The sequence below is a fragment of the Apteryx rowi genome, unplaced genomic scaffold (assembly GCF_003343035.1).
Source record: "Apteryx rowi isolate R43461 unplaced genomic scaffold, aptRow1 scaffold_130, whole genome shotgun sequence".
Lineage (NCBI taxonomy): Eukaryota > Metazoa > Chordata > Aves > Apterygiformes > Apterygidae > Apteryx > Apteryx rowi.
In genome coordinates, this window is record NW_020447531.1 from 1,772,009 (window position 1) to 1,799,075 (window position 27,067).

Below are 27,067 nucleotides of genomic sequence, written 5' to 3' on the forward strand. Positions count from 1 at the left end.
AGATACCTGTGACTGAAAGTGGCTGAGAAGAGGGGGAAGCAGGACCAACCTCTTCTGCTAGCAGATCAGCTTGTCTGCTGCTTTGAAACCATGCCTTGAATTGAGGCAGGAAGAAGGCAACTGAGGGAAATGTTTTTTTAAAGAGGCACATGAGTTAGACCCTACACTGTGTTTACTTTGAAAGTTAAGTAAAGAGAATGAGGTAAATCACATATATTAGAATTTGCAATTTTAGTGGTTTCTTTTAGTTGGAATTGTTTTGCATAAGGAATTTTAACTTGAACCTTTATTTTAACATGTTAACACTGCAAAGCTGGCATGTTTTTGTGGTTGCTTGGGCATGGTTACAAGATTGGATCTAATGGTCAGATATAAGAGGTTGTGGTCTTGGAGGGCAAAATAATTACAGGTAGTAGAGATGCTGACACTTCTCTGTATTAAGGATTTTGGTGATCTTGATTGTAAATACTGTAAATTTATAGGGGGTACTTGAAACCTAGGCTATATGTCAGGAAACATATCTGGAGGAATACATCATAAATAAAATGCCTTCGTTTTCTAAATAAGTGTTACCATTGTCATCAGGATTTACTGGATGTGCATTTGCTTTTAATTGAACGATATGATCAGTCTATAGGTGCCTTCCTGCTATAATCTGCTAGGAAAATAACTGTCAACAGAAAAGTAGAGTGCTGTTTTATGTAATTGTACTCACTGCAGAAGTTTGGTTTGTGAGATCCAGTTAACAGAAATAAGCAAAGTAAGAGAAAACGTATAGCAAACATACTGTTGCTTATTAGGGTTGTTAAATGGTGTTTTCAAAATTGTCTTTTGGCCAAATAATGATTTTTTGATTTATGCTGTGAGGACTGTGTTCTTGCGCATGCTCAATCTAAAGAACAGGAACTGTCCATAAAATTGAGCATATACTTGCCACAATTAAGAATTAATAATGTACTGTTAAAACCAACAAAACTGCTCTTACAAGTCACTTGAAATACTGTATATTGAATGCAAAAAGATAAACTGCCAGTGTGTGAAATCCAGGATATCATTTGCCTGACTTGGTGGCGTGCGAAGTGCAGGCCTTGTAGTCCGTGAGCAACAACGTCACCAGGGATTGAACATGCCCTGTGTGACAGCCAGGCATTTTCAACTGACATGTGTAAAACGTACATGTTTCCTAACACCTCAGAAATATGGTTAGATCCTAGAAATAGAGATACTTACCTAAAGTTGTCCAGTCCACACATTTTAGCTACTCATTTAAAAATGGGTACTAGAATAAGATAGTCTTAAGAACTGTCTTCAAAACTGAATGCATTTTTAATACATTCTGGTATCAGAAATGTTAACATGAGCTAAGTAACAGCAATGGAGTACTTCTTTCAAAAACAGGAAGTACCTACATTTATATAAATTGCATAGTTTCAGCTGTCATAAATGTGGTTTCAATGCAGTTGCAGGAGTAAAGCCCAAAGTAGTTATAACCAGCTTACTTCCTCTTCCAGTCAAAGTGCAAATAGCCATATAATTAACAATCTGTGGCTCGTTTTCTCTCACTGCATTAAGTATTCTTTTTCACATGTTCAGTCACTGTATTTAAACAGAGGGACCTCGACTTCCTTCAGAGCCTTTTAAAACACACATATTCTGGGCTCTGACCCGGTCTGCAGATTCGCAGAAGCAGCTGGTGGATTGCCCCTTCGGCTTGGCAGCGCAGCGAGGAGCCCTGCGCGGGTGCCTGGCGCGGCTCCAGCCTCCGCCGAGGGCAGCCTTGCCAAGTTGGCCTCCCGCCACAGTAAACTGCATGGGGCAGCAAAACCTGCTGCAGAGCTGGTAGACAGTTTCTCTCTTCAGGGACTTCCCTTCTTACATTCCATTACAAATTGGCTTTATTCAAAGTCTTTTATCATTCATTTTTTGAGGACTGATTGCTCAGCTTTTCTGGACGGCGAGTTTTCCAAGTTCCTTCACCCATCCTGCCTTTGACTGTACACATATGCTTAGTATGGCAGTCAAGCACAGCAAGTCAAAAAGGATAAGAAAGAATTCCTCTTCTGCTCCTGTACACTTTTAGGTTGTATCAAACATGTTTTAAGCTGTTTTGGGCCTTTGAGGGGAGCTCTAACATTTTATCCAGAAGAGGCCTGTCATCACTTCTCTGTCTCTGCTGATACCATCTCTGTCTCTACACTTGAGCAGCAAATACCTACTGAATATGCCCTGCTTACTGCACTTGCTCAGAAGAGTCAGCGAGGAGCCTTTCCAAGGAGGGAGAGGGAAGGGGAAGAGCTCTCCGAGGAGAGTTTCCCTAGGGAAGTTTTGCTGGGTTACTCAAGCTGCAGCACTCGCTGCGTACAAGAATCAGCAGTGGACCTTTTCCTGTTTTGACAGATTCTTGGAGAGAGGCCTTTTTTCACATGAGCGGTAGCACTGCATTTTGCAAAGCCCTTAAGAACCCTTCAGCAGAGCTCAGCAGACATCATCCCGTCCTGAATATAATATGATGGCAAAGAAAAATGTCCTTCTTTTTCCTAGCTTTCCTCTTCAGATACGAGATATAGGGGAGAATATTTACTCAAGGCCTAATGAAGTTTCCTATGTTAACAGTGCCCATATTCTGACTTTATGCAAAAAACTTAATAGGGACTATTCCATACTGCACTATCCAAGGTCTTCCCTTCTTCAGGAAAAGCTGGCTAACCCTTTTTGTTGCCACTGGAACAACCAGAAGAGCTACATCAATGGCCAGAGTTTTGGTCTATCTTTCTGAGTGCGATTTTAAAAGCAAAAGCGATCTTAACAGCCTCATCATCAAACCCAGCATATGTGGGACACAATACTTGTGAAGAGAACAGAAAGGAGGACAGAGTTCTGCTTCTTGGCTGTAATTTAAAGGGGGGAAGATAAGGGGAGACCAATGAAAGTGAGAATTGCTTTGTGTCCTGTGAAAAATAATAGTTATATTGAGGGGTTTTCATTCTAAATGGAATTTGGAAACTTCAAGACACAGCAAGGATTATACGATATTTAGCTGTGCAAGGGATTCCTTCCTATTCTTGTCCTCTAATGTTTTAAGAAAACATACAGCTGCCACTCTGAAGAGGGTGGCTGCGCAGTTTATGCTGCTGCTTCTGCCTACTCTGTGTCTGTGTGTGTAGGTAATAGTTTATTATAACATTATTATAACATTGTCTTCACTCATTCAGACGAGTCTTATCTTAGGTACTTACCAGAGTTACTCATGTGTTTCTTTGCTTTGTGTGATATTGCCGTATATTCCTTCAAGGCTTAGTTCTAACCCAAGCACAGGCGATGAAACGTGCTTACGTGTTACACTGGGGTTTTATCATTGAGTTAAGGGATTGGATGGGGCTATGTTGTAAAGTAGGACAGTAGGCCAGTCAGTTTGAGGCAATCAATAGGCTGCTCTTATTCTTAGAGCAATATGGTCCAAATGGTGGTCTGTGGGCCAAGACCAGCCTACAGGAGATTTCCATCTGCTCTGCCTTTTACCAAAGAAGATGGAGAATAGCTTTGAAACAGCAGATGCTGCCCAGCAACTGGACACTATTCAGTGCCTGCCACAGACCGACTTAGAGATCCATCCTTTTGCTGCCTCCAAGGAAGAGGAGGAATGTGGAGTGGAAGGGGTCAGGTAGAACAGCTTCCGTCCTGCTGTCCAGTCTTACTTCCACAACAGTGTCTTGGAAATATTTACAGGTAGCTACTTATGGCATGTGCAGGCTGGTCAGGTTGCGGACTATCATAAGGGCTGGTAGGTTCAGTCTTTGAGAACTGACTGGTGGTACCTATATCCAACCACCAAAATATAATTGCATACCCCTTGTAATAAATGACCCCTTTTTATAAAAAAACACATCCTTTAAAACTGGTCATTAAAAATCACAGGCTACCAGGCATCTTATTTGCATATGAAGTAATTCAGGTTCAAACATCTAATTGCCATTTGAGAAGTCAAATACTAATTTTTTAAGGGGATTTTGATATTACAGTTTAATATTACCTTTTAGGAGAATCTCAAAATGAATTTCCAGCAATAACTATTACACCTTAAAAGAGCATGAGAAACTAGAAAGCTGTAGGTGAGTATATAAAACAAAAATTTGAAAATCTAGTGTATATATACTCTTCATTGCTATGCTGTGATGGTCTATAAAGATTTTATTATCCTGAGGTAATACACATACCCATTAAATATGAGCACTGAATGCTGATTTAATGTATGAAGGTCATCCAAAACAAATGCCTATATAGCAATTATCTCCACACTTGGTTGTGTATATTATGATTATCGTAAGATTAAATAGTAAATGCAGATTTGGGATTTTTGTATGACTTACATTTTTAAACTTTTGCATTTAGTAATATTCTTTCAGATTGACTACGAATTTTCACACTTACGAAACCATTAAGCTCTTGTAATGATGGAAATGGTTGAGGTGAAAATGAAATAAGGAAGCTCGTGTATGAAGAGAGCACTAGTCCTAAGATCTGGACTTTATCACGTTGTTCCTCTCTTTCAGCTGATGTTAAAAAAAAAAATCTAAATTTCATCTCTTTTGTTTATGTGTATTTATACAAATAATCTGAATTACTTAGTTCAAATTTGGTAAAATAGAGAAATATATCTGTATTCAAAAGGTTAAATGTAAACAATATACAGCCACTTAAGAGTATGAAGCCTTCTGTCCAGTTTAAACTGCTGGATGGTTTGTAGTTGTATTTGTAGCTTCTGAGGTTAGAAAGGAAATTAAATATTTCTGTCTTTCTCTTCCAAGTAGAGAAGAGAAACTTGACACACTTTCCTTTCCCTATAGATCAGGTACAAAGCAGAGGAATCAAACAGAACTGGGAACAAAAACACTTATCAAAATTACATGTGAGGTAGGTAGAGACAATTTTATGGAAATCATTGAAAATGTATGGACTGGAATGCGAAAGAGCCGGGCGTTGTTGTAAAGAGTCATTGCAGTTGTGCTGGCCTCTAGGATGTGCTGCAGATTTGTTGTTCTTAAATTAAACTGAATGGAAGCACTGCTTCTCCTCTGTCGCAGTTCTGATTGAACTCCCTCTTGTCGGTGCTACATGGGCCTACACGAGAGCCACGTGGTCAAGTTTCCTGGCTCCTCAGCTTCACTCCTTTGGTCCTGTCTCCTCTTGCAGTTGTTTAAGCTGCTTTCTTGATCAAACTATTTTCTACCAAGGTGCAAAAAATTCCCTTTGCAAAGAGATGTATATACCTTTGGGTACCTGGTGCCTTCCAGTTTGTGTTCTTAAAAGTCAGTTGTATCATCTTGTTTTCTTTGTTTCCTGTTTATATGATTTTTTTTCCCACTGTTCTTTCCCCCTTCTGCTGATAAGCTGAGTGGAACCGGTTTCCTCTAAATATTGGCTGCCTTGTGCCTCTGAATGAAAGACTGTTCAGTTGCTCCTGGCCTGAGTCATGGGTGACACCAGTCCTTTTAGCAGATGACCAAATGCTGAGTCTGTGTGTGTGCGCACTATATATATGTGTGTGTGTGTGTGTGTGTATGTGTGTGTATGTCTATATATATAAAATAACAATCATATAACATCTGCCAAAATTTTTTCCAGTTGGATAAACCTGTTTCATCACTTTGAAATGTTGATTTCTATCTACATTTTTTTTATTTAGGAGAAACTACCAGTAGCTTTTTCTGTTTTCTAAAGATCAGCCATTAACTGAGATTGATTAGTTTATGAAAGAAGTATATAACTTGATGGATAGCATTATAAGTTAGAGATGTCCCTCCTGAAAGCATGTGTTACAGCTTGGATTCAGTTACTGTGTACTTTTATTAGGGTAGGACTCCTGCCTAGCAATCTTCTCATCTAGAAGAAAGAGTTCTGTATGTTTTTTTTCTGTAAGGTTCCAGTTCTTATCTTTAGTTATTAAAGGTGGTCTCAGGGCTTGTCCCAACTTTTAATCCTAAGATCTTTCCCTTTTTCTTTCAAATCTGGTTCATTCCATTTCAGATAGAGTCCTTCCATTTTCCTTCAGTGAGAAAAATTTCAGGGTTCTCCAGAAGTTGTGAAACTTCAAAATTCTGTTTGTTTCTGCAGGGTTTTAAATTAATCTTCTGTTACCATTGTTAACAGGGGACACAAAATGAGGGGAAAAAAATCAGCTGCTTTCTGGGCATGTGGAGAATTATTCATGTATTAAGTAGGCACGTAGATCAAAGGTTTACCTTGCCTGAAGTTTGTCAAAGCTTTTTGACATGAACGATGGCTCCTTGGGAAAGGAACAATATGTTTTTCTCACTGTATTTGCAGAACAGAGCTATGGAAGTATCTCCATTTCTCCAAGTGCAAACACTGGTTTAGATAAGTAGGTATTTTGTGTATTCTGCCTTTCACAATAGGTGTCCAGATATGGTCATTTCTGACATGGGTAGGTTGTTGGTAACAAAGTATAGATGCGATAAACATAGCTTGTGGATGCCAAAATATCAGGCTTGCTTTAGGAGTTGCATTTAATGCAGTTTTTCAATTGATTGTTCTCTGTTTGGTGTAGCTCTTACTTAACTCTCAGGCATGGGATTGCTTTTGTTCTCTGTTAAATTTACAAAGGGTTTAGCATCTGAGAGTCAAACATGTTAAGTGCAGAGGTATATTTATAAGAATGTTGCCTTTTGTTTATGCCCTTGCAGACAGGACACACTGGTATAAAATGCTAAATTTAAAGCAAATTTAAAATGATCACAGATCTATCTCAATTCATAGATTGTACTCAAACACATATCTATGAAAATGTATCTCTTTATTTATATATATCTCCTATTAGAAGATATGAGGGATTTGTGTGTCTGTTTTCCTTTGAAAGCTGTCTAGCAAAATCTGCTAGGTGGATTTAAGCGTTATGATACTACTTTCAGGCAATTTGTTAGTAAAGCCAGCTGTCTACTTTGGTCCATCTAAGTTAGCTTTCTGTGAAATTATAATAAGGCCAAATATTCTCATTTATTTTTAGCCTCATTTCCTATGGAAAGAACGCTCATGAGGTTACACCGTGCACTCGGGTACGCGCACACACATTGTGCATTCTTCTCCCCTCAGTAGCTTTTGAACCTATGGGTGATTTCAATCACATTTTTTGGCAAAGTAGAGATCCCAAAATTAAGTTACTAAAAGTTTTGTGAAAACAGATAGTTGAGTGTAGGTGGAAGCACCTAAAGGAGTCCTGATGGAGGGAAAGGTTACAGCATGAACTAATCTTACTAGTTGCATGTGAATCCTTGTGATGGGAAAAGAGACTTTTTACAAATGTCCCAGCTGTGGGAAAAGTTTCGTTCAAAGCTTTCACCTTTCTAGACACCAAAGTCAACCAACCAGGAGATGTGAATCTGTGGGAAATGAGGCTTCATTAATTCTGTTGCTCATGGGACTGCTTGTTGCTTAAATATTTTAATAATAACAATGAAAACAAAACAATGTCAGCAGCATAAATGTGCTTCCAGGCCAGATATTTTGCATATCTGATTTTGAATTTAAATATGTTGGCCTATGGTATAATAGCTTCTTGTGACAATCCTAATTTTCAGAGGCAATTTTTGTGTTTTCACTGTGAACATTAGTTTAAATAAAGATCATCTTGGCTCTCTATTAGGACAAATGGAGCAGTTTCTTCCGTGTACTTTTAGAAGGACAGGTATAGTGAATGCCTTGCAGCTACTTTTTGCATGTGGGTCTGCATTGCAAATAGCCAGAAATGCTGCAGCGTTTCACGGAGTGAGTTCAGTATAGTTCCTGTGCTCCAAGGGAGTTAACTGGGAAGAACAATGTCAGTACAGTGCACTCACTGAACATGGAAATAATAATAATTATTAAGCTAACCAACAAGAAGTGTATTCTTAATAAAATGTGTGGGTTTTTTCAGTGTAATCATATGACTCTATAATACAAAAATTGCTTTGAGAGTGGGTCAAAGATTACACATAGCAAAGACTTCTGTGATTGGTTATGAACAAATGAAAATACTGTAAACTTTTGACCCTGCCGCAGCAAATGGAACTGTGTAAAGCACCTACAGATGGCAGGATTTAACATATAGTCAGTCTCTCGCCCTTTCACAGCAATTATGATCATATTACAGCAGGCACAGAGGGGAAGTAGCTTTGTAACTGTAATACAGGGCGTCTTTGAAAGTTTTGAATATGCAGTTGCATGTTTCATTTTTGCACAACCATCAATTAGTTTAGCAGAAAGAATCCAACTTTTGCTGCTCTTGCTTGACTTAATGATTTCCTGGCTAGCTTGCCGAGTTGGTTTTTGAACAAAAAAAATCATCTGAGCATTCTGAATAATTAAAAAAAATTCAAACTAGAGTATATTTATTGCTAAGCTTTAAATACTTGGTGAAAGCGTTATGCCATTCTGCTATGATTTGGTGATGAAGGGCTGAGGAGAATGTGCCTTCAGAGAGAGATCTGGGGAAATTATACTAACCAAGGACCTCAGTAAATTCTTGTGTTGTAGATACATGCATTTTCTGGTTTCATTTTTAAGCCTGAAAAACTTAAACAGAAAAAAAAAAAAGGATAAATTGTGGTTATTACCTGAACAAAAAATAATGGGGCTTTGAGACCATTCAGCGTGTTTTGGTTTTGTTTGTACCTGAGAAATGCTTCTCAAATGAGATGAAGCGGAACAGTCTTGCGGATTAGAGAATAGAGATTGTTGTTCTGTGAACTTTAAGTTGCCAGTTAACCAAATGAGAAGCCCAGTCGCGCTTTTGGCATGGAGTGCTAGTTATGGAGGCACCCAAGCATATTTCGTATAGCTGCCTCTCAGGGAACTGACTGAAGCTGGGGGATGTTAGCGGGTCGGGGTACGCATGTGTGCCTCTGTGCGGACTTCTTTCATGTTTGGTTTTATCTATCACACTTGGCCATGTTGGCATTCAGAAAGGAGCCTGAATTACAGCAGGCTCAGTGCCTTCTATCTGCGCTCCAGCCACTCTGCCTCTCCAGCGCTCCGATCTGCCTGCTGGCCTGTAACGCGATGCTCCTGCCAGATGCAGGGAGGTGGAGCAGCAGCCAGCCAAGCTTTTAGACCTTTTCATGGAGGGGACTATTTTATTCTATCTGTGGTTCAGAAAAATTTTCCTTTGGCTTTGCGAATGACTCGTATGGAGAGCAGAAATTGCAAGCATATGGTAATAAGATAAATAAGATACTGAAAGTTGTTTTTTGGAGGAAAGGAGAATTTTCAAGTACTGATAAAATGGAGTTTTTTCTTTTTTAAATCATGCTGAAGCTTGCACTGTACATTGACTGCTGGGTTTAATTCCATTTCTTTTTGGAGATGAATGCATTCATTTTAGCCATGCCTGTACCTGCAGCAAAGAGCAGCTGATGAAAGCTTTAAGGCACTAGAATGGCTCAATGACTGTTACTATATGAGTTTGATCCAGTCACACAAGATTTTGAAACTTTCCTGTTTGTTAAAATGCAGTGAGAAGAAAACTACTGTTCTCCAAATGCCAAACAGCACACATGGTTGAAGAATAATTCCATGTGCAGTTTTCTTCCCCCCGCTACACACACACACCCTGAAAAAAACACACCAAAACAAACTTTAAGTCATTGAAAAATACCACCTGTGCGTTTCTCCCTTTTACTGATGAGCAGTCTGCAGCTCTGCGGCTTGTAGCCGCGCAGGACATGTGCCTGGACTTGCTGAAGTCCCAGCTTGCCTGAGGAAGACCAGGCTGGTTGCTGCTGCCCTGCGCTTTGGGGAGCAGCTCGGCCTCCTCCTCAGTGGCCCCCGCCAGAAATCCGTGCATTGGCACAGCCACCCAGTAGGCCTGGTTAAAGCATAATTGAGTAATCTCGATCTAAAGGCAGTAGTGTAATTCTTAAACACAACGTGGTTGTCTTTGTCAGCGGCTTGTGTGAATTAGGGCTGCTCACATGACAGTTTTTCCATCTGCAAATAGGGACAGTTATTACCAGCTTTCTGCCCCGTAAGCACCTCCTTCATATTCTGAATATGCTGTGCTTTGGAGATGCAAAAAAACAAATACCAATAACTTGTTAGGGAAAAATGCTCATAATACATAGAATAGAAGGGAAAATGATTTAAGGAGATGGGGTTCATACTTCTGAAAGGAAGTGATTTTATCTTCTTTTTTTTTTTTTTTTGCTCTTTTTGATGTACAAAAAGGTCTTGAAACGTAATTGGATTATTCCCATAGTTTCATTGATTAAAATAGAAATCTAATTGAATAATGTGTACTTTCCACCACTATTTTGTAAATAATAGACTAACTGGTGTTTTGGTGTAACTGAAGTAATCTCCAACAATTACATCTATTTATTAAATCTGCTGTGTGTTGCTATAAAATGTAAAGTATGTTAACACATTGACCAAATTGAAGGATATATTAAACCTTTAACAAATGACACATGCTTTATAGTGCCTGCATTTTTCTTCTGTTAACTTCCCACCATTATGTCTTGCCACAGTATAACAGAGATGCTTACGTTTTGTAATCGTTGCTGGAAATAAAATGGTTAAAATGTCTCTTGCAGTAGCACTCAAAGCTAAGTTCGAAGGTTTCCATTATGAATTGCACAAAAAGTTCTTATCTGTGCTTGTGTAAGTAGGTGAAACTTCTGCGTGCAATATTAGTAAGCTTAGTTTCCTTTCAGCGTTATCTAAATATCTAATTCAGTTTTCCTTTGTATACGTTCTGAAAAAATAACTGAGAAAAGCTATCATTTCTTAGACTGCATCTTGCATACAGATACAAGTAAAGCATTATGAGCTTTTGCCTCTTATTTAACACTTTTGTTCTTCTACAGATAAATTCTCAAATCCGGTGGAATTTTTTCCATATTTTCTTGTACTGAAACGTTGTTTACATATATAAGTACCTATCTGGTCTAATTAAGTTTTTAAATCAGTGTGCCTGAGGGGCACCATCACTACTATTTCGGTAGTATTTAGGCTAATATAAGTAAATTATTGTCATAATATTCTGGATATTCAGATGGTTTGAAAATGCCATTAAACCGTTGTATAGTCACTACAAAGGAATTAATATCTAGATGTTATTTGTGTGCTGCACACAAAACTGTACTGGTTATGTAACTCAAGGATAAAAGCAGTAATTTTCCCATGTAGATTTTTATCTGTTTAAGAATGCAAACTGTTTTATTAAGATTGGATTTAGATCTGGGTTAAAAAAAAAAAAAACATTTTCCCGGATAATATTAATTTAGTAGTGAAATAGAAGACAAGGTGCAGATTCAGACATTTCTACATAAAGCACTAAAGTTAAAGTGAAATTTTCTATTACGAGAAAGCAACTGTTCAATGCAGGCCTCTTCATTTGTAATCTATTTAAGTACTCAAAAGATCCCCTTTCCTGAAGAGTGTGATCTTATGAGAGAGGAGGTTTGCTCTTCAGACATCAAGCCATGGAAGTGTAGAGAGCAGTGTGTCTGTGCAATGCATGTGATACAGCAGATACTATCTTGAAAATGGAAAAAATTGGAATTAGATACTTTTATTTTTTGTGTAAGTGGGGGTTAGATTGCTACTCATCTTTAGCAGAAGCAAGGGAAGAAGGAACGTGGTTTCTTGTGGTCCATGTTAACGCAGATCACTGCTTTGCCCTCATAACCAGTCAATCCCAGAGCGCAGCACGAGCAATATTAGCATGCAGATTAGGGAAAGCTCATGGGCTAAAGCAGCAGCACTTCCCATGTTGGTAGACGTGACCACTTAAAGCTAATAAGATTATAATAATTTACATAGTATCTGCTTAAGCACAGGTGGTGAAAGTAGTAGTGGAAAAAAAAAAGGTAAGGCGCTTAAATGCAGAAAAGGTATGGGGAGAACTGTGGTGAAACACATGCTGCATGTGGCAATGTGTGTGTGGCACAGTGAAGTCCAGCTCCTTTTGCACAGGGACTTGTGCTCATCGTGGTCCTTGATGCTGATACTCCCGTTTATGCTTCAGTTGTATGGGAATCAAAGAGTGAACTCCACTGAGAAGCATTACTTATTCTGTTCATTACATTAAAATATTTTTGCAGTTGGGCATAAATAGCAAGACTTCTGACAGCTTCTTGTAAATCCTGTGCAGGAAATTTTGATGACATATGCACATTTCATTTTACTGTCTGGAGGACTCCATTTGCACAAAGGAATATATCATTCAGTCTTCAAAATGGTTTTATATTTTGAAAGTTTAAAAAATTCTCTTCTCAAAAACAGCATAAGATTGCTTTGTTGTGGATGACTTGACTGGAAAATAGCAAATACCTCACTGTCTAATTTGCATTTGTTACCTAAATGGAATAAGTTTAACCTGGAAAGGCTGGGAAGGAGAGAGGGATTTCAAATGATTCCTCTTTAATTAATCCCAGGGGAATTCTTGCAAATGTGTCTTTTCTTAATGCATGACGTGTGTCTTTTAACTTCATTTCGTTCTGATAGCATAGACAAAAAACATTTTTTGTTTCACGATGATACTTTGGTTTGACAATATCCGAGTTTTGAGTTTGTCTCACTTCAGTACATGCAGAATAAGGCATGTGCATGGATTGTGATTTTTTTCTTTTTAACAACTTGTTTTCTGTAAAGTTAAAAGGTTTCAGTGTTGGTGTTAAATCTAGCTTTAAAGCACTGACCTTGTATGAAATACTGTTTTATTACCAAGTGTTTTTTGCCAGTGGTGATAATTTATTTTTCTGTAAAATATAAATCTTTGTTTTGTTTAAATATCACGTTATATGAACAGAATAAGCTTTCCTCTGCAGCAGATTATTGTTTGTTCTTTCTTTAGGATTTAAAAAGAAACAAACAAAATCAAAACAAACAACCCAAGATTTACTTCTTTGATATCTTTCCTGGCATATATGGACCTTGGATCTTACCACACCTCTACTTCAGAGGGCAGTTGTACAGATTCATTTATGCATGTTATATACTTTTGAATCTTCAACAGTACAAGACAACATAAAGATTCCATCCTGAGAAGTAAAGGGCATCTTATTCCAACGCAACATTTTTAAACATAATCTTTATAGTTAAGGACGTGAATAAAGCCTTGGACTTATGTTAGGTAAGACAGTTCAGAGAATTGCAAGATTAAGAATTTAATGCAAAGCACTATTACTGAGGTATTAACTAACCTCTTCCCATAGTGGCATATTCTCATAAATATTTTCATCCTTATATATCTGTATTGGGTTGCAATTAAATGATTTTCTATACAATGCTTTTTGAGTGTTTATTTTTGGTTTAAAATATTTCTCCAGGGAAAACACCACTTTTTAACTCACAAAAATATTGAAGAGTATCTTTAAATTTACAAGGATTTTTAACAGGCCTCAGTTCTATTTAAAATAATGTTTTAATAGCTTTAACAGCTTTAGTCCAAGTAATATAGCTTCTTTTAGTATTGTTTTTTTAAGTAGAATTAATCTTTCTAAAATCATTTTCAGATTGGACTGTTCACAAGGTGTCTTAAAATCTGTATCAGAAAATAGTCTGCAAAAGTACCTCTCTCTCTACATTTCATATAATAGCATACTACTGCTACTACTTTTTTGAAGTTCACCTTGGTATCTGCTATGTTCTCCAAGAAATTCACACCATGGGAGAGAGACACTTTTGCTGATCTCCATTCAGCAGATCTTGGCAGTCCTGTCAATGGTGCTAATGCCCATTGCAGTATATTGGCACTACATTAATGTGGGGCATTTCTTCTAAGGATCTACATCTGTACAGTATCCTGGTACCATATTCCTAGAGTTAGTAAGGTTTTCTCCTTTTCCTCCATGAGTATATGTTTAGACTTATGTAAGCTTGTAAAACTGCTAATATATCCATTGTGCTGTCTTGTGGATATAGTTGAAGTTCAAGGTGGTACCTGACTGTTTTTATAGTGTTGCTGTAAGTTGAAACCTGAGTAAGAAGGCAGCATGCCTCGTATTACCGACTTAAATACACCTGGCTTACTGAATGACCTTGAATAGGTCATTTTATTTCTCTGTTCATCCTGAGATCTATAAACTGTAGATAATAAAACATATACCCACCTTTGCAAAAGCTCTTTGAAATCCATGGGTAAAAGGTATCCCATAAGGTCAAAATATGAATTATTTATTGTTACATGACATGCACAGCATGCACACCATAGAGTTATATAAACCCTATCTGTTTCTTTTTCCCCTGAGAATAGAAGTCATACCTTGAGAATTCTACTTAGAGAAGAAGTATGCTTTATAAGAAATCTAATATAATCTTTATGTGTGTGTAATGATATTGAAACTGTGATATCTCCAAGGAATTATCTTCAAGTGTTAATACATAGCTTACTGAGATGATGGCAAATGCAGTTATCAAAATAATACACATTTAAAAAAATAAAGAGCGAATATGAAGAGATTTGAAAGAATGGCCAGAGGTAGGAGGATGATTGGTTTTCGAAGTCAGAACATTATAATTTCACCAGACCAAATCTGTGGTATAGTTACCAGAGGGCAAAGGTTCAGTTGACTTACAGGTGATTACTAATACCTAGCAGCCGTCATCTGTTCTCTAGTGTTTGAAATACTTGCAGTGTGGTTAAAGGAAACTGAATTTTTTTTAGTATGATCCATAGGGTTTATTGCAGGCCCTAGTCATCATTAAAATATAGAATGGGAAAAGAGAGTCATGCTCTGTACTTGCTATTTATATTATTTATTTTATTCATTTAGGTATATGTTATACAAGATAAACTACATTATCTTAGTCCTTTGTGATTTCATTACACTAACATGTATACAACATATTAAAGCAAAATTAGGCAGGTTCCAGGCCATTTAGGGCTTTATATTTCAATATGAACCTCTTAAACTCTACCTGGAAATCAGTAGGCAACTAACACAGGTTCTGAAGAATTGGTACACAAATTCCTGCTGAGATATGCTACTTTATAATTGGGGTTTTCTACCCTCTATCAGTTTTGGCCTCTGAAAGGGTTTAAGAAGTGGTCTTCAGCAGAGCACACAAGTTATCTAGCCCTGAGATCCATGACATTAGCATAAATTTAAACTGCTTGGCCTTTAATCCAAGTCCAAATATTAGGTCAGAATTATATCCAGCTAAATCCTATTAAGTCTTTAACTGTTTGGGATAGGCCCAGGCTATCTAATACTGACAGTAGAGGCAAGAGGGTTCTTGTGCAGATTTAAAAACTCCCCTGGGGATAACAGACTTCTGGATAACTTTCCTTGTCTGCTGCTCTGCTAGATGATGCTCATGTTTTCACCTGAAGTCATGTCCATGAAAAAATCGTGGGGAGATATTAAAAGATAAAATTTGTAGTGGAGAAAGGAGAAGTGTTATGTCCAAGTAAGAGATTTCTGAGAACATTTTTAAAAGAAAAATTAACTCTATATGTCTTAATACAGTTGGTTTAGAAGACTATACTTTTCAGCGGTAGTAAATTGTCCGGTTAAAAGGAGTTGTCTGTTCTAAAATCTTTTCCTTCAATGTTATTTAAACTCATAAAATAATATTCCTAGCATAGAAGCGTGTGTGTCTGTGTCGGGGGGTGTTGGTTGCTTGATTTTTATTTTTATTTTTTTACCTAGCTTTAGTACACCAGAAGAGCATTTGCAGTCAGGAGCTGTAATCTCATATTGCCTAGTTTTTAAAATCAAGGCATTTAAATTTACGCTTTTACTTACTGACTCTCTGACTCTGGCTGCCGTCACTGCACTGCTCAGTACTTCCACCAGAGACTCTCCCTTGTTGCTCCCACAAGAAAAGGTCCCCACGTTTAGCACTCCCTGGTCCCAGCTAGTGTATGCCCTCCTTGATAGCTGTGTTAAATCCAAAGTCTCCAGGCAGCAGGTAGTTTAAGAAATCGCATCTCACTTGGCTAATAGGGACACAGATTTGTCATTCTTTACTGGCTTTTTTCCATACTAGAAATTCTTAATTTCTTTAATTTCTTTACTTTTCATACCTTTGCCTACTGCAAGGGTTTTGTAAACCCTTAAAAAAAAAAAATTCCTTCAGCTGCCCCGTAATCCCTTAACTTCCCTTGAACAGTCGCATCAACAAACACGTGCGATGTCAAACGTGCCTATGTAAAGACCCACTCCAGTCTGAGAGCAGACTCCCTCTAGTATTCAGTAACCATCTCCGTTCCCTGCCGTTCGCTCCTCTCTGCCTCCGGTAGGCGTTTGTGGGGGAGAGCTGGGGGCCTGGCCGAGCCTGGGCTCTGCCGACCCCAGCCCAGCCGCGTGCCCAGCCCAGCCATCCGCGGGCTGCCGGTTGTTTGGTTGTCTGTTGGCTTGTGGTTGAAACAACGGCTTTGAAAGCTGTATATGACTTCACAAACAATTATTTCAGAGATCATCTCTTGCCTTCCTTTGCTCTGCTGCTGTCAGAACTGGCAGCAAGATGCTCTCTCTCGGTGTGCTGCATATCCTGCCCGTATTCGCCGTAGTGTTGGGCAAGAAGCTGAACAGGAGAAAGGACAGTTAATTTTAGGGGCTCGGCCGAGCTGTTGTCAAAAGGATCCCCCCCCCTTCATTCAAGGTAAATGGCTTAATATGATAGCATTTACTATTACGTTATGAACTTGAAACTTAAAGACTGTGTAAAGACTGGGATAGGCAATTCGTAAAATCTAAATAACTGATGAATCTTATATTAAAGGTGACTTGTTTTAGGAAATAGTCCTGTGAACTGTGATTGAAGTACTAGTTTCAAGATGAGAGTCATGACAACCATGCATTTGAAAGGAAGAGACAGAGTCTCTGTGTCGAAACCAAATAAAAAGCAGTGAAGTCTTCAGAAGTTGACTTTTCTTTCCATTTAACTGACCTTGTATGAGTTCTTCAGTGCAGCATGCTCAGGCGCAGTGTTCAGGAAAATAAAAAGTACAGTCCCTGTTGTTGGTATCTTTGGTATATTGGGATAAGCTTCTGAAATCGATCTTGTGGAAAATTGAAATAGTGTAAACATGGTAGGTGCCACTTAGTTTATGTGGAGGAAAGATCTGACAGTCCTACTTTATGAGCAGTTGTAACATACCTACTTTTTATTTTCAGAGATTATACCTGATCTTAATTGATTTACTTTTCATGATACTTTACAATATAATTTTCACATGCATATGTGGAAGTTCTCAGGATGTGACAGTATTTTCTATATATTTTTAATACTTTCATATTAAATGATTGAGCTGTACGTGGTTTCTGAGCCTTTCCCTTCAGTCATAGCTATGCTGTCAGCTTGGAGCTGACACATGCGCATACTTTGCAGTTCTTCTAGAAAAAACACAGAGCAAACTGAAGTTGAGAAATACATTTCTGTTTGGGAATTCAGTGTGTTGAACTTTTCTCTTAGGAATAGACCCATGTCCTAACATGTTTCCTCTCTTATCATAGATTGAAATGTTCAACACTAAACACTGGGGGTTATTTGCGATTCAGTTACATTTCAGTTAAGAATTAGTTCTGTTAGAACGTTATGGCTCATTTGCACTGTGAATAGTTACCTGCATACCTAAATTTTGCTGTTTCTTTATGTAGATAAAATGCTGATTGTCTTCCATGTTTTAGAGCTGCCATTTGTTGTTGCTGGCACTGGTAGAAAACCTGCACTTTTGCGGAAGGAGAAATAACCAAGTGCTGTTTCTGTTGAACACATCACTGTCATTGTTTTAGCTATTCCTTACCAGCCTACTTGCAGAGATTGCTGTTGTATTCGCACAAGTTTGTTTGTTCTCTTTGACTCCCACCACATAGAATTTGAAGTTCTTGAATTTTCACAATATTTCAGTTAAATCTCAACTCTGTCACATCAACTTTGTTATAAAAAGAAGTACAGACTGGTTGTCCTAAAGCTGATTTTACTTCAGATTAGAGTATTTACGTATTTTATTGGAAACCTAATGAATTACAACAGCTGATATTTTTCCTTTCACTTTTGTTTTACCTGGTGAGCTGCAGTCTCTGGCTCTCGGTTTTCTCATCAAATGCTATTATCTGTGACAGCCCCTGTTCAGGAGTATTTGGGTCTGGGCTGTGTGAAACAGGTTTTCATCGTGGTTTCTGATACTGATAGAAATTATCACCAGAACAATTTAAAACAAAGCCACGCTCTTTATATAAAAGCCAATGTTTTTTGGCTTCCCTTCTGTACTTTGATATTCTGGATAGTTAATAATCAGGCTTCATACCAAAATCCAACATGGCCCAGCTTCAGTAACATGACCATTATTGTGTGCTAAATTCCTCATGGTTAAGGAAAAAGGTCAGTCCTCAGTGTTCACTATCCATCGTTGTTTACCGTTCATCATTTACACTGACTTGATGCTGTTTGAAGTGTTTATAAGATTTAGCTAGAGTGGATGATGCAGCATTAAATTAGCTTGTTATTTATTCTCAAAACTTAACGAGCAGCTGTTTCTGTGTTCCGATTTTTTACATGCGGTGTTAGTCATAGTTGGTAGAGTCTTCCCCCTTCAAAGAGATCTCTTAGCAGGAGGGGCAAGGCTGGCGTTTCAGGGGCTGCAAGATGCAGTAGCTGTGTATTTCCTTCTTGCCGCTTACAGGAACTGTCTCTTGAAATCCACTGCAATATCTCCCAGCTACCAGCAGACAGGAAAAGACTGCTGAACATAGTCAAGGCATGAGACTTTTATGACTTACTGGGAAATTTTACCTTCTCTTCAGGGACGATTGAGGCACAGAGATACAGGTATTCATCACTAGGTACAGAAATTTGCTGTATCCTGAACTAAAGGTAGAGGTCCCACTTGCATTAAACACAACAGCAACTTTCTATTTCAAGGAAAACCACAGGCAATATATCAAATCTTGATGAGTTCACACAGTGCTGCTTTTATGGCCAGACAGAGCGTAACGCTACGCTGGCCTGCCTGGTTATCAGAGACTATAATATTTCACCAAATGATTTCTACCTTAATCCCCTACCTTGATTGAGCCACATGATGTCATTTGAAGTATATTTGATTCTAGCTGGGAAACTTCCATGACAGAAAGCCTACTTTATCCTTAGATGAATTAATGTGATTTTTTTCACTGTTAAAAATTAACATTTTTAAATTTGATTTTTGCTAATTTAAACTTTTGTCTAATTAAACTTTCAGCCATTGAATCTTGCTTAGTCTGCAGGGTTGAAGAACCTTTTATTATCAGAAGTCTTTCCCCATACAAGTACTTCTATTCTGTAATGAAATGACTTCTTACATGTTGCCATAAATAAATTGAGCTATTTTTAAAACATATTTACTAAAAGGCACATGCTGTAGAATTAAAATAATTTCTTTAGATTTTTTTTTCTGTACTCTTCATAATTTATCTGCATTCTTTTAAAACTAGATGGTAGAACTAACTGTTACTACAGTTATGTAGTAACATATTTAATTCTATTCTGTAGCATTTCTGTTCTGGCTTTGTTTTTCTCTGCTTACTCAACTTCCTTTGTTGAGTTCCTCTCGTGTGTTTTCAGTGTTGATGGAAAGCAGCCCGCTCTCTTGAACTTTCTCTAAGGGTTGAGGCCTAAATACATCAGAGCCCAGAGGTACCTAGAGGCAGAGCTTCTGAGCTGAATATCCCTCATTACTTTACAAGAAGAGAAATAGCCAGAACTTACTTCCAGAGCACATGGAAAGAACCTCTTTTTCTTCTCTCATATTCCTTCCTAACATAACTAACAATAAGGGATTACAGCAGGTGCAGGGATTTCAAAAAAATAAACAGAAACCTCCAAAAGAAACCCCAACTGTTACTCAAGAATCTTGGTAAAAAAAGAATTATCAAACTTATGTATAAAAAAGCACAATATTCAATGGCCGTACCCATACAGAACTTAATTGCTATATATAGCAGACACCACAGTATCGACTCCTCTGCTTAGATATAGCAGAAGTGTGCACACCAAATACTCTGCGTGGGTGGCTGTGTGCACAGTTGTTAGATCTTGGTGAGCTGTGTTGGTGAAGCACGGACATTTTCATACTATAAAGAGAAGTTAGCTGTAGTATCTGTAGCCATCAGAGTTAGCAGCAGTATCAGAGGAGGGGCTGTGCTCCTGTCCTTTTATCATCCTCTTACCAACAGAAGTGGCAAGGTATGCTGTATTATGTTACCATAGGTATATATGTTGCTAACAGCGAGACTGCCTGGGGGAAATCCTGAGCACTCAAAATTCCAGTGGAAGTACATTACTGCTGATGCTAGCAGGAGTTTGTGGTGTGCGTCTTCTCTCAAAACAAGGTGTAAATGTCAGAAGAACTAGAATTATCTATAGTTTCCCATTTATTTTTCCTCACCGTGTGACAGGAAAAAGAAAATTCCACTTGGCTCCCAATTAGTAGTCGATTAGAAGCTCCTGAAGTAGTAAAATGTTTATATCATTGGCATGTAAGTCAACAGGTTTCCAGTTTTGACCTGAAAATCCTCACATTTATGTTAGTGTTCAAATAGCAATAGTTAGAAATCAACCTAACATTTGAAAGCAATATATTTGCTGCTTCATTTATTGAAATTTAATACATGAAAGATCATTGCACTGTCTTTGGTATTCCTGACTGGAACAATAATATGCGTGTTGTGCTTCTTGGAAGTCAGTCCTAGTAAGATCTGTTTGTCATTTTCTGTGCTGCTTCCAGTCTTTCTCACAAACAGTGCTTTACTTAACGCTGGCTAGGCAGCTTTCTTAAAAGTCAGTGGCCTCTTGTCTTGAATAAAGCCTATAGAGTCTGCTTTGTAGTCTTTTAAACACGTTTTTTAAAATGCCTTACTATTCTGCAATGTAAACAACTGCCATCACTATAACTGGAAATAACTGTACCTTTTTCAGTACTCTGAATTGAGAGGAATAAACGGTTTATGAAGGTGGAACTGTTTCCTCATTCTCCAGGATTTGTGATAGGCAATGAGCAAACAGTCTAAAAATCATGAGATGTTTGGGGACTGCTTTACCAGTCAGCTAGTGGTATGTTTAGAAGAAGGGCAAACAGGAGGCCAAAGAGTTTGTCATGATATGCCCTCCTCTCTGCCCAGTTCACTCTTTCTTTCTTCTTAAGAGGAAAAAAAAGAAAGGAAAGGAAATGACACATGCAAGAGTTGCATGTAAATGATTTCTGTTTACCAGTTTCATTTATTTTATCATGTTAAAAAATAAATTGTAAATGCTTTAGTGGAGGGCCTGCTCTTCTGTGTCTACTGCAAAACCACTTGTTTGGGCAAACAAAACAAAGTATTAATGAAATGTGTTTCATAGAGAAACTTTAGATGGACCTCCTCTGCTCTGTAAGAAGTTTGTTTTATCCTGCCTTTGTTTTAAAGGTCACCTGCTCATCCCCAAATATTTGTAGGATTCCTATAAAACTGTATTTAAAAGGAGACACTGATTATGTCATTTCCTTTGGAAGCATTTATTTGCTGGCTTGATCAAACCAAAGAGCCTTTCCTCCTTTGCAGTTGCATGTTTCCTTGTTTATGTGTGTTTGAAAAACTGTTGTTTTCAAATAGGACTATTTTTCACTCATTTCTTCTTTTCCTTTTTGTCTAGAGTCAGTCATTGTACTGCAATAGTCCATTCCCTCTTCTCCTTTCCTTTTATCCATACTCTGTTCTTCAATAAGCAATCTTTTTAGATAATATCTGTATGCTTTCACTTTTTCCAATCTTTAATTCGTGTTTTATTGCTATAGTGGTTCTTTTCTGGTCTCTCCTTTGTATTTACACATAATTCCTTCCCTAAAACTGCACGTGTAATTATTGTGTTTGTTCTCACCATATTGTATTGTCTTTGAATTTTTTATCTTATGTTTCCTGTAAATATCAGCAGTACAGTTCTAGCTCTGGTATCTGACTGGTATGCTCTTTTTTTGTTTTTTATTTTTTTGTTTTCCTAAAGTTTATACTTCACAAGTGAAATATTTTGTGTGTGTGTGTGTTCTTGTGAAAGCTCATTTTATTTCTAGTGCTTAGTTCTTAATCTGTCTTCTTGAATATCAGAAATCCTCTCTGTAATCTTCGTTTTTTTGCGCGTGTGTATCATTTGCCAGTTTAACCAGTATGTTTGACGCTCCATCCTTCAGTTAAGGAATAAATATAGAAAATTTGTGTGACAATTTGTTTGAATAAAAGAAATTGAGTTAAGATTGCTAGGCAGTTCCTCATTTTATATATAATATAGACTTTATGTATATAACTTAAAGGTTATATGTATCTCAAAAAAATGATCATTTTACTTATCTTATATAGTATGATATCTCAAATGCAAAGACATCCTAAGAAAGAACTGTCAAAATTAATATTCAGGTAGTGTGTATGTTTATATGTTTGTCTGATTAATTTAGTCTATAATACAGCCTTCTTACAGAACCAGATTGTTTCCTCCTGGACTTAGTTAGGATCTTTCTCACAGATAATCTCTAAAGCATGGAGAAGGGAGGAGCGTAAAAGAGGATCTGGCACACTGCAGAAAGGGGTCCCATTCCCTGCCGCAGCAGCCCTGTGCCTCAGCTCTCCCAGCAGCCGAGGAGCAGTGTTCCCTGCGAGCCCTCGGTCGGGGGCTGTTTCCTGGATCAGGTTGTCCCCAGGGAGAGAGGTGAACAGAAGAGGCGATGGTGGGTGAGGGGGATAGTCATTAGGTCCTCCCAGTTTCCATGTTATTTTCCTATGAGCGCAACCACAGTCTCTAAGCTTTGCAGTTTCTGGAGGAACTGTAGACATCTACAATCAAGCCTGTCTTTAAGGAGAATAATCTGGTACAATGGGAAATGATGGAGGTAGCGGAAGAAAAGAAAGCAATTCTGTTTTCTCCTCAAGATTTGGAAAGAAGGGGTGCAAAGCTGTAAATAGTTGTTTTGTGGGCTTCAAAATTGTTTGATGATGTTTCAGCCAAAGCTTTCTCAAATGGTTAGCAAGCCGCAACACTGTCAGGTGAAAAGCTGTGCCAGTCAGCGCTCTCCTTGCTGTCCAGTCTTGCCAGAGGGGGAAGTGGGCAAACCCGGGAGAATAAATCAGTTCTCTTTACACCCTGTGCCCTGTTTGCAGGGAAATGGATGTCAGTGGAGGAAAAAAGGGGTTGTTCTGCTTTCAGTCTGTGAAATACTTCAATCATGGTAGAACAAAGCAGTGTCTTTGCATCTATACTATACCTTTTACAACAAGGAAAGCTCTGTACAGTTGTGTGCAAACCTGCCTGGGACTTGACACCCTGGTATCAGGAAGCCTGGGAAGTTTAGGTAGGTTTCCCCTCTGGACAGTATGTTTAAAAAATGCTTAAGGTGTTTATCAGGGTATTGAGTTAGAGCAAGACAAATGATGTTACTTAAAAAAAAAAAAGGGAAAAGAAAAAAAAAAGGAAGGACTGAGGCTGGAAGTTGTGGTGCAGATCGTTCATTTGTCCTTATTAGTATTTGCAAGCGAGTTCTTTACTGGGAGGAGTTAATCCATAGCGTGTCGCTGAGAGGAGAGTATTTATTGCAGCAGAACTAAAATCACAGGCAAAAATTAAAGTCCTCTGGGGGAAAAGTAAATCTAGCGTGCCAGATATCATGCTTCATATTCAGTTTAGTGTCATATGACATGTTTATGACTGGTATGTGTGCCCCAATGAAGGCGGAGGCCAGTGCCTAAAAAACTACATGTTAATTTTGGTGCAAGAAGTAGCAAAGAGTGCCCGTTGTCCCCTTTCACAGCAGCCAGTACAGTTTGCTTTGTGACAGAGCAAGATACAAAGCGGTCCGGAGTGATTTGGGTTTCTTTCGGAGTCGCACGCTGGCAAACAGCAGCGCGGAGGGAGGGGAGTTGCTGCACTCCGCCTGTTCTCATGAAGCTCGGCTAATGTAGCTTGGGGCCACGTGACTGCAGAAAAGGCTATTATCTCAATGAAAAGGAAACTGCTTTTTAGAGCAGCAGCAGAGCAGAAGCAGGAGGAATTTTCGAGTGCTCCACCATGCTGGATTGTCAAAGGGGGATCTCCCTGATCAGCAGTTAGGGAAGGATTAGTGCGGCTAGTTTGTCAGCTGTCGCTAGAAGCAGATGACAGAGATGATAAGCTGCTGTGCGCGCACGTCCTCACTCAGCATGTGCTTTGGTTTACATCAAGATATAACATTGGCTTGGGATAACGGAGAGCTGGTATTTTTAAAGCAATAAATTTACTGGTTATTGTCCTTTTTTTTTTTTTTTTKTCCCCTCCTGCCCTCTGTTTTTAATAAAAAGCAAGTGTGATGGATGGGGAATTTGTCTACATCTTGATCTGAAGATGCAGAAAAAGTAGTGAGATCTGTCTTGAACTGCAAAGGCTGTGGAAGACGACAAGGTGTGTTTCTGAAGTGCTGGGACTTCACTGTGGCTAGCATTGCTTTCCACAGGTCTGTGTGCTCCTGTGCCGGCTCCGGGGGTGCCTGGGCTTGCTCGGGGCAGGGGGCAGGAGGGGCTGGGCTAGGGGGACAGGGGAGGGGGGACGGGACAACTAATTGCTTTTTGAGCAAGACAGTTAAAAGATGTTTCACGTAACAAATACAAAGAGGTAATGTAAATTTGATTCTCAAGTCTGTATAGTTTCCCATCCCCTTTTTTTTTAATGACTACAGGTGTACTTCTGGTTGCCTGTGACAGTTTTATGGGTTTAGGGGCTAAATATATCTTAGGGCACAGGAAGTATGTTTGTAAGCAGGTTTTCTGGCATCCAGAATAATACACAAACCCATCTATATTTTCTCACTGTCAAGGGGGAGGTGGAGCCCAAGAGTGTCTTTTGCATTGCAGTAATAACTACTGTATTCAGTGTTTGGTAATTTTTATGCACATGGAAATGTGCAGAGTAAGTCAGACTGAGAATTTTTTGTAATAAAGCTTTCTCTTTCTGACCAAGACCTTAAATAGACAAAGCACACTGAAACATTTGCAGTTGTTATATAACTTTCTCAATTCTCTAATCTTAATAGTTTTCTTTACAAGTATGTGATCCTGTAAACAGAATGACATTCAGTTAATCTTCAGACCTCTTATTTATCTTGTGGTTATGCATGCTGATGTCATTAAATATCTTGGCAGTGTTTACCTTTCTTTTAACCTTGGGAGGGCAACATTTAAAATTGCAGATTAATTAAATAATAATAACCCTCAGAAAAAGGTTAGATGGTATGGAAGGTCTAGCAGATGAAGTTAGTATGCTGTGGCGCCTGCTGGGGGAGTTCTTGAAGGCTTGGTTTTTTGTTTTTCTGCTATACACAGCGTTAAGCCCAATACTGCTCTTTACCTTGTAGCAATAACAGTAATCTTGTACCACAAAAACCAGATAGGCTGAAATGTTTGGATTTGCATAGGAGAATCAATCTTAACTTCTCCAGTATTTTTCCTCCTGAGTTAAAGGCAGGATTGCAAAGATAGGTATAACAGGTCATTACTGCAGTGCATTGGCAGTTTGCTAAAAGTGTGTTTTCCCGGATACACATTAAAAAGTGGTGGTGACTATAATGCTCAGAATCTGTTTGATAATTAATTAAATACACACAGGAAATGCCTTAGTTTATTTTATTTAGGACTTTGAAAAACTCATGCTACTTTGAGACAGAAGGGGGAAGGAAATTTTCAAATTAAGGTAGTATGTGCTTGAAGATACTTTATTTCCTACTGCGAGGACAGAGACATAGATGTAAACAAGTTAGTGCTATTTATTTGCTTGTTCCCTTTTGTTTCGGTTTGATTATTTTAATGGCAGCATACCTGCGTTCTGGCACACAGGCCCGTGGCCCGCAGCAGCATTGCCTAGAGGCTGGCGGGCCCATCCCGTTGGCGGCAGCGCATGCAGAAGCCGCAAGAACGATGCCGCTTCCTCTCTGCTTCTTGTGCTCTGTTCCTTTATTTCATTACGGAAGATCTGACATGATAGTGGGGGCCAAGTAGTGCTTGCTGAAATGGTAGCTCCTGCATTTTCTAGAAAACTAGCTTTTACTGCTTGTCCCTGGCTAGTAATCATTTTGCTGTTATTTGCCTCATACATTTTTTGACACATTAAGGTAAAAATTTTGAGTAAAAGCAACCTTTTGTACAGGCAGTGCTTTTCACATGTCTCTTCTGACAAAACTCAGACTGCAGTATTTTATTTTGTAAGTAATATCTCATAGAAATAAGTATTGTATGTAGCTTGTATGAAACTTCAAGCATTATCTTTGACCAGAGTAATTTTATTTTATCCCTTGCCCACACTTAAAAAATTCAATTCAATAAAAATTCAAAATTCAGTAGTCAAAAAGGTTATGCTGGTAATGTTCAGAAGTTGTTACTTTCAATTTTTTTGTCATCTCTGTAAGGTAAATTTCTTGTGCGTGGAAGGAACGCGTTACTGCATTGCAAAATATACCATGTTTTAAAAAATAATCCTTCTTGGAACATCTAAACCAGATAACTAATTTGAGAGTTCTACTTCAGAGTTCTGACCGGGATAACTGGTAGCAAATGCCGTTACCAAGTCAATTGGCTGGCTGGTTTTTTCAGCATCATTTTATTTTACTTATATTAGTAACAGGGGAAAAAAATGAGGGAAGGTGTGAAAACAACCTTGATTATCAGAATCTACTTCTTTAATAAAGTACATAAATTTATTAGGACGCTACTATAAAATAACCCCCAAGTGATAATGATTAGCATGGGCTGGGGCCTTGGGATAGGCTCTGCAAGCCATGCGGTTTGAACTCAGGGAAGCAAAAGGACCTTTGGAAATGGAGAATTACCGTACCTGTGAGGCGATCCTGATGGAGTCGTCTTGCTGCGTGACTTCTTGTTAGCTTGTCTTAGTCGCACACGCACGGCTGTGGCCGGCCTAGGAAAATGGCTGAGTTGGACTGAAAATTGTTTTTAGGAGGTAAAGTTTTAGCCTTTGCCGGCGAGGGGGAGATTTGAAAATCCCTCTTTCAGAAATGGGCTACGCTCAAATCCGTGAGTCTGTGGTTGACCCTGCGGCTGGCTACCTAATAGTTTGAGTTAAACAGTGAAGTGGGGCAAAT

General features: G+C 38.5%; 1 protein-coding gene across 9 annotated transcripts in view; it reads left to right on the top strand.

Annotated features, from left to right (window-relative positions):
• The window catches only part of NCOA2 (nuclear receptor coactivator 2), a 198,499-nt gene that overhangs the window by 77,366 nt on the left and 94,066 nt on the right, over window positions 1-27,067 (top strand). The window contains exon 4 of one of the 9 annotated variants that reach the window (XM_026056263.1): window positions 4,845-4,911. The exons of 6 other annotated variants lie outside the window; for them this stretch is intronic. The gene's annotated coding sequence lies outside the window, so the exon portion shown is untranslated. Of the gene's footprint in view, window positions 1-4,844; window positions 4,912-24,293; window positions 24,431-27,067 lie in introns of those variants that run through there. 2 more of the 9 variants (XM_026056264.1, XM_026056265.1) reach the window with 2 other exon arrangements.